Source organism: Diadema antillarum, unplaced genomic scaffold (genome assembly GCF_040938485.1).
Source record: "Diadema antillarum isolate AM-2024a unplaced genomic scaffold, OU_Dant_1.0 scf00000107, whole genome shotgun sequence".
Lineage (NCBI taxonomy): Eukaryota > Metazoa > Echinodermata > Echinoidea > Diadematoida > Diadematidae > Diadema > Diadema antillarum.
In genome coordinates, this window is record NW_027270996.1 from 2,495,056 (window position 1) to 2,503,433 (window position 8,378).

Below are 8,378 nucleotides of genomic sequence, written 5' to 3' on the forward strand. Positions count from 1 at the left end.
TTGTTAGTAATGGTTATAAGATATGTTCCTCTTATTTTTTTTTTCTTGGAGAGGTTGAACAAACTGCAAACTTTCTCATTAGATTCAGCATTTCCTGGAATACATCATTCTTATCGATGTACCGCAAATCATCCAGTGATGAAAAACTTAATGTCCCTTCTCCAATCACTGATAGATGTCTTTAATGTTGTTGGGTTTTTTTCTTCCTATCACATTCAAAAGAAAAACGTAATTTCTTTTCTTTGGTTAGTAATTTCTGTTTAGTCAATACCAAAATGAATTTTGTCTCTCACTCTGAAATAAATGGGCCGCTCCAATGATTTCGTGGTGTCATTAACTCACTCCCGACTTTTCTCGAGGGTCTCCAATATTCCCAATTCTCATGACCGCCCTCCTCCTCTATCTCTTTCTCCTTGATATGTGTACCGAATGACACGGAGTTGTCTTCCATTAAACATGGTCGCAACGCTCATTATCGGTATGGAGTAGTTTAGACACCATCTCCAGTGCTCCCACTTTCATATGTTGCCATACTTCGACTTTAATGATAATTCACGACGATATAAGAGAGAGAAACGAAATGGAGGGGGGGGGGGGAGGAGGAGGAACGTGTTCCAATCTTTTATTGGTGTTCAAAAACAAGACAGTAATGCACTTTGTCATGAACGGACGGATCCCCAGATTTCTTTAACTACATTGTATTAAAACAGACTTTAAAAATGCACCTGACCGGTCCTACTCGTAAACCACCCTTTAACGACGGCGATTAACCTACATTTGCTGATAACATTTTCAACATTTACAAAACAGTGAAGACTTTTTGATGAACAAGCCATTAAACCTTTGCATGCATCTAATGCGTGTCATCTCGATATTTCTTAATTTCTTCCATGAAAAACAGGTGGAAGAGGTTGACTTTCTGGATTAGAAAACCGCAATATGTGTCACATTATACCCATGGTGATAAGACATGCACTTCAGTTTCATACTCACCACATCTATTATGAGAAATGTGTGTGTGCATGTGTGTTATATTAGTGGCCTCCATTATACTCTCCCATCAAGAATGTTGGTCAACCGTCTGCAAAAAAAAAAAATATGTGACATAATAATGATTGTGCTTAAGATTATAGCCCTACTACCGTTCTTTGCTTGAAAATGCAAAATTTAGAGAATTACGCAATTAATGAAACACTAATGAAAATGCCTAAAAGTCAAATGAATGGGTGTAAACTGATGCCAAGTGATACTGAATAATGTATACTATTTCTAATAGCATACTTATCAAAAACAGAGTGATTTGCTAGTCTATACATAAAGTATATATATATATACAAACACACACTGACATATATCATTATATATACAAACATATGACATACAATTATGTATAATATATATATATGTATATAATATATATACATATATATATACATATATATATATATATATATATATATATACATATATATATAGTGTCATCATACATTTCCAAGGAAACTGGCAAAGTTGTCACTTCACTGAGTGCTGAAAATAATGAACGAAACGTGACTTGTGAACATGTACGTGTCAAACATAATGTCACTGTGAGCACGATCGAGGGTAAAGATCGATTTATCCCTTCAAATATTAATTTCTGAATGGGTCCAGAGCTGGTGTATTTCATTTTGCTCTGAAAGGAGGGGGATGTAGATTTCACATAAAATAGATTGAGAAGAATCACCAATCATGAACATACGTCAGCTGCATCTTGTTAATAGAAAAGATATAAGTTGCCGGCAAATATCAGATCTCTTCTACAGATGATGTTTGAATCATTGCCTAGATATTTCGCTCGTGAGATTCACCTTTCAATTAGATTTTAAGATCTGAGTGCAAATGAGATCTAGCCTTGATGTGAGAAATGCATGTTTCAGTCGCCTATCAAACATAATATCGATTTGTCATATGACAAAGCACAGTCACAGACTCTTTTTGTTTTTTGTTTTTTCCAGTCATTGCTACCCGGCTAGGTCTAAGAAGTGGAGAAAGGCAGAACGCAATCCTTGCGAAATGTGAGCGAGAAAATGAGAGCAAGAGGGAATAAATAAGAACGAGAACGACCCGTTGATAATGCGAACACGGTGTCGTAATCAATCCAGAAGGGCGTAAGTATTAGGTTTTACGGGACGGTTAATTCACAAGCGCATGACGAAAGAGCGAAATTGCCTCGGCGCATTTCGACGTATTCAATTATGCACGAGCGCCTCAATCGATGGAACGAAAACACGTGACCAAATTATGGCGTCATTTACCGCTCCGTCATTCAACACCCGTATCGTATACTTAATAACCGCTAGACAATGATTACTTCAATTACCTCAAAATATATTTCCATTTGAGATAGGAGAGGATGCTGTTACCCTGATAGCTTTCACATCGGTTACCCTAACGGATGATTTGATGCCCTCATGTATATTTCTGTCGTTTCTGTGTTTCTCTTTATATGGCATTATACGACGGAAACTGTATTAAGGTTGACATAAATTGGGTTGAGATAAAAGAGATACAGATTTTTGGTACTTCCTTTTCATCGTGGCCTGTTTTCCGCATCCCCAAATGTGAGAATTGATACAGACCCGAGATATCTCTTCTCTTCCCTATCGGGCGTATGATACCTATCATCTATGTTACAATAGCTCACTTGAAATGAAATTAGCGAAATGATGTACAACTGACGAAAATGAAACATACAACCACAACACAATATATCTGCTCACACCTTTTTGAGTCTAGCATTAATTATGGGTTGATTTTCCCCCCTCATGTATAATGAAGGTAAACCGGCATGTTTAATCTATTTTTTCTGTTTTCAATAATTAACTTCATCATTTGCCATCAGACCGGAGGGCAAGTATCGAAGTGATGGTTGCAATGACCTGCCGATTGAAACTATAGAAATGTGCATATTAGGTGATTTAGTACATAATTGGTGCAAGAAAATGAGCTTGGGCGGGGGTGGGGGGGGGGGTGGGGGGATAAGTGTAGCAATTACGTGTGGCGCAGATCCTGAATAAAATATATTGACACAGATTGACTAATGTAAAGTCAAGTGTAATTCCAAGCCATATTCATGTTCGCTCAGAGATAACTAATAAGACGAATAGAATGATAGTGGTGACATCAAAATTTTGTGGTTGCGATCAATGGAACTGTTCAGCGAAAACATGTTACGCTTTACAAAAGAAACGCAAACCAATTGATTTCTTATTTAATTTCCTATTTGAAACTTTTTTTTTTCATTCTCTGTTCGTGTGGTAGTGTAGTTATATGCTTCAATTTTAACACGACATGGATTTGCACTTTAAAGGGACACGGATTCGGGATTCAAGAGGGCGCTGTTGGAAGGCGTGATGAATACCGCCATCTTCGTTACGAAGTTTGTGAGATTGTGGGCATGCACGTGTTGCGCGCGGTCTCCTTTGAGCAGGTCCGATTTATCGTCGTTCACAATTTGCTGTACGCGTAGCGCGAGTATGGTACGTAGTGCGGGTACGTACATTATAGACTGGACCTCCCCTATCAATGTAATGTACATATGGATATAGTCTTACACGTACATATCAATCTCTCGACTGCTAGGCCTGCTATACCTGTTCCCATGGCTAGAGCTACGTAGCAAGCAAACTTTGTCTTTGAAGAATGTGTATATTACATAGTGTAGGCAGAACCAGCCAAGAATAACGCCAGACTCAAGAGACGAGCTGGGATCGACATTGTATTGATCATTTTCGATATACGACCCTATAACGGAACAGTTTTATTCAGATGTTCAGAGCATAACAGATGAGCTAGCGTAGGTCCACGCAGCAGTGCCCTCTACAATCCTTGGTCTCTATTTAATGTAATAATGAGAATTGCATGCTAATCCGTTAGAGAACAAATCTGAACAGGGGCCTGTTTCATAAAGATTGAGTGTAAGTCGCAATCAATCGCAAATTGTGTTTCATATACAACTTTGCGATTGATCGCAAGTAACGCTCAATCTACTGAAACTTGCGCTTGATTTTTCATGAATTCTAGCTTGTCTTTATGAAGAAGGACTTACGCTTAATATTGAACTTACGCTCGATTCAGCGAGTTCCGCACAATATATCGAGGGTAAGATCAATCGCAAATCTTTATGAAACAGGCCCCAAACGTGCAAATAACGCCTTCTGCATGGGGTGTTACTAAGACAAAAAGGACTTGGGTATTGACTACCTCCATGTCAATAATGTGTGTATATTTGTACAAAACATCCTGGCGTGTCGAATTTGCATTCTTGTATTATTACTTTTAGGCGGGAATATATAGTTTGACAGGAAATTCCGCTTGGGTGTTCAGACGTTACATTTTCAATATGTAACGAGTGTGTCAGCCGATGCGGATATTGTGTCTCTCCAAAGCAGACATCATTTGGAGGAAAAAATGAAGTCGATGCTTTTTGGGAACAGATAACTAACGCGTCCCCTTTCTTTTCATGCTTTCGTTCTGTATTGTTTCCAGCTGAGCTACTCACGTGATTATTTATGCAGTACGCGCATTCAACTGCAAGAAAACGTTAAGGGGAGGGGGCTTTCAGACAGAATGAACATTAAGTGTTCTCAAACTATAGATAGTAAGGTTGGTTTATGGTGATTACGAAACACTGAAAGTTCATTTAACACGCCAAGTCTTTGGGGAATTCTGCTGCAGAAATTGTTATTTTTGTAATCATTAAATTGGCAACTATCATTTTCACTGCATGAATATCTTTGTACTAGATAAAGACGAGATAGACGTGATTCTATACAACCGCCAAATATCACCAAAAAAAACCTTAATAAATTCATTGCCAATCTAAGGACTAGGTACAGATTAAAGGTTCTAAAAAGTCTGCAATTGAAGCAACAATTAATAAACAAAAGGAAGTTCAAATCAAAGATAGCATACACTACCCTAGGAAACACTATACAATGAAAAGAAACAGATTATAATGAATGGACAAAGAACAAAATCACAGCATCGTCAATGTACGACCATTCAGTTTCAGACATTGGTTACAAATGCCATTATTGTATCGAAACGTCGTATGCTACTCATACGTCACATATCGATACAATAATTTCATATCGAATGAGGATAGTTATCTTAATTCATTAAATAAATTTGAGAAGCAAAGCATATACAAATAACTCTACACCTTCTGCCTACCCCCTTCCCGGAAAAAAAAAACGTCTTTACTTACAGCAGTATGCTAATTTGTTTTGAAGTACTTGTAATTACGTCAAAGTAATGTTTAAGCAACCAAAAACGGAGCTATGGAAATACCAGTAAGTGCCGTCAGATAAACAGAACAGCATGAAAAAAAAACCACACACACACAAAAAAAAAAAACCTCTTAAAACATTACTGGACTGGTGATAAGATACGACGTAATGGATATTAATAAGTTTATGCCGTATAATGGATTCACATATCAAACCAGCCGAAGCCAGAATTCCACTTTCACAGTATAATGCCCTCGAGTGAAACGATGGTCGAGTCAACAAAATTAATTGGCGGTCGCGCATGGCCAGCCGGATTCATAGGATAAGGCGGTCCCGGTAGACCGGATCCGTGTTAGATCTTATTGGTCTAACCTAACACCTTCCTATAGCCGGTCTAATCAATGTAATCAATGAATTGGAAAAAAAGAAGAAGGATGAGGCGGTATGCCAAAAGATTTTGAAGGTAGTCTTTGTTTTATTTCTGCTTGTTTGGTTGTCTGTTTGTTTTCGAAATACAAAATTGTACTTTTGGTGAGAGCAGATATCCTTTCTAGCGTGGAATCCTCCCGAGGGTTGTCCTTAAAATCCGAATACTGCTCTTTGCTCATATCATGCGTCCAAGGGTCCATAGTCCAACCTTTTATTATTATACCTCCAATCTAGTTGGTATCTTAGTGTGGATCAATCTATGATTAATGATGAGTGAAAGCATGTACCCTGTATATAATTCCCAACCTTGCATAAGTTAGCTTTAATGAATACCATTAGATCAATCATACCGAATTATACAGGTTTACTTCAGAATCGGACAATTCTTTTTTTTTACAAGAAAGGTCAGGAGTGTAGATTTCCCAAATCAGTGAAATATGTCGCAACCTCAAACTCTAATTGGCAGAGGAGATGAGGTATCATCATTTATCAAGTCTCCCCACTAGGGTGATGTCCGTTATTCTGAAGGTTCGTTGTTCCGAAGGTTCTTTATTTCAAAGGTTCGTTATTCCGAAGGTTCGACAATCCGACAACGAATCAAGGTTCGTTATTTCGAAACACCCGAAAATTCCTTATACTTATAGATGTTCGTTGATCCGAGATTGAAAAGAAGGGGAGCACTATAACGGACGCTCGGAATTACGAACCTTTTCATACAAGGGGAAAATGTTCACACGGTATGTTGACGTGCATTTTAGCAAGAAATTGAACAGGGAATTTCAACCAATACTTTCGGATTTAACGTTGGTCGTGGCCTAGAATCAATCTTTCTTCATTAAAAACAAGTCTTGTTGATAAACATTTGCACTCTATTACAAGCTGCAGATGACATTCGAGAATTCGAAACACTCGAGGAGAAGTATTTAATGGTTCGAACACTGCTACGACTCTTGATGTGTCCTCTTTGCAAGACACTTCAACAACTATTGCACCCGATAGCGAACTGAATGAGAATTAGGCGGATAAGATTGTAGCATAATTATTATGCGGCCCATAAAGTGGTGGACGGCCCGCCTAATGCACTGCTCCCCCCGGGAGCTAACCGGGTACACATCAAGTCCTTGTTTAACTTCAGAGTACTAAATCGCCTTGAGTACCCCAGAGTGATGTGCTAAATCTATTTTTATATTTATATCTGTATCAAAATACTATTTTCCACGGTGATAAAGCTGGCTTTTTGAAAAAAAGAAAGAAAATAAGACATTTTACATTCCCACAAACTGCAAAATCCCACAAGCAGATACGAATAGCAAAATTTTGAACATGCATGATAAGGAAATTGTGGGATTATACAACTTCGCATATTGTCATTAAATAGTGATATTGGTTGCAACTACACACGCAAAATATAAAAGGCAGTGATTTCGTCAAATCCTAAACACTCTCACTGGTTCGTACACAGAAATATCTATGAAAGTATATAACTTATTCGGTCGAGTATATTGACCAACTGCAAGCCCCCCCCCCCCCCCCGTCATTGTTGATAAGTTTACAAGACCACAATAATTTCATACAAACGATAAACATATCATTCATACACATTTCACGTCGGAAAATTTATTGTAGATTAATATTTTCTTTTTGATAGCAGTACATGGGGTGGTTACAGTTCGTTATTCTGAAGACTCGTTATTCCGATGGTTTGTTATTCCAGAGGTTCAATGATCCAAAACTTCGAGGCAATCTCATTTTGCCCGAAATTCGCTTATTAACCCTTATGCTGATTCAATGAGTAAAATGTGCACAAAATTCACACATAAACCTATGAACAGGTATTACGATATGGCAAGCAGAGTGTTAAAGCAGGCCCACATGTCTTCCATGAGTCAATCTTGAAAAATTCGTGGTTTCAGCTCTGACATAGCATGTGTGTATGTGTGGTTTTTTTTTTCTGACCCAGTCTGATAATGGTGTCTAAATCTATCTTATCTATAGTGACGGGCAAGCTGAGCTCAGATGAATCACCGGACATTAGTATGAAGCATCCTCGCTGTGTAGTACCTACCTGCACGTGGAGTGCTTGGGAAGAAAGTGAAGCGAGCTGATGAATAATCTGAATTTGTTACTCCCCAAGGTCCGATCAAGGCAAGGAATGTTTGTCTTCCACTGATGAGCCACTCCCTGGATCGATCTGAAGAAGAAGAAGAAGAAGAAGAAGAAGAAGAAGAAGAAGAAGAAGAAGAAGAAGAAGAAGAAGAAAAAGGTCTGCTATATTTACAGCCGCCATCCTATCGCTGCTCATCTGTATGCACGGGGCCGGGACACATACAGTGCGGAACGGTCACTTTACGAGGAGATTTGGAGCCATTTTGTTCGAAGGATCTGTGAACGGTTTGTCGAGTCACACGTGGATCCGTTTCCGTCGCTATTTCAAGACTTAAGGGTTTACTTCATTCATATTTGTAATAATTTGCTGTGTAGAACTTCCGACAACTACAAGTATAGTCTCCAAATGTGGCAATTGACACGTAAGCGTTTTGAATCCATAACAGAAATGTGGCTTCTTTAACGATACTATGCATGCAGCAATGCATTTCATATTTTTATCAGAGTTTTTCAACGTCATTAGTTCCTTTTTTGGAGTAATTGTTTGTTTGTAAGATATCATTAATTTCAAAA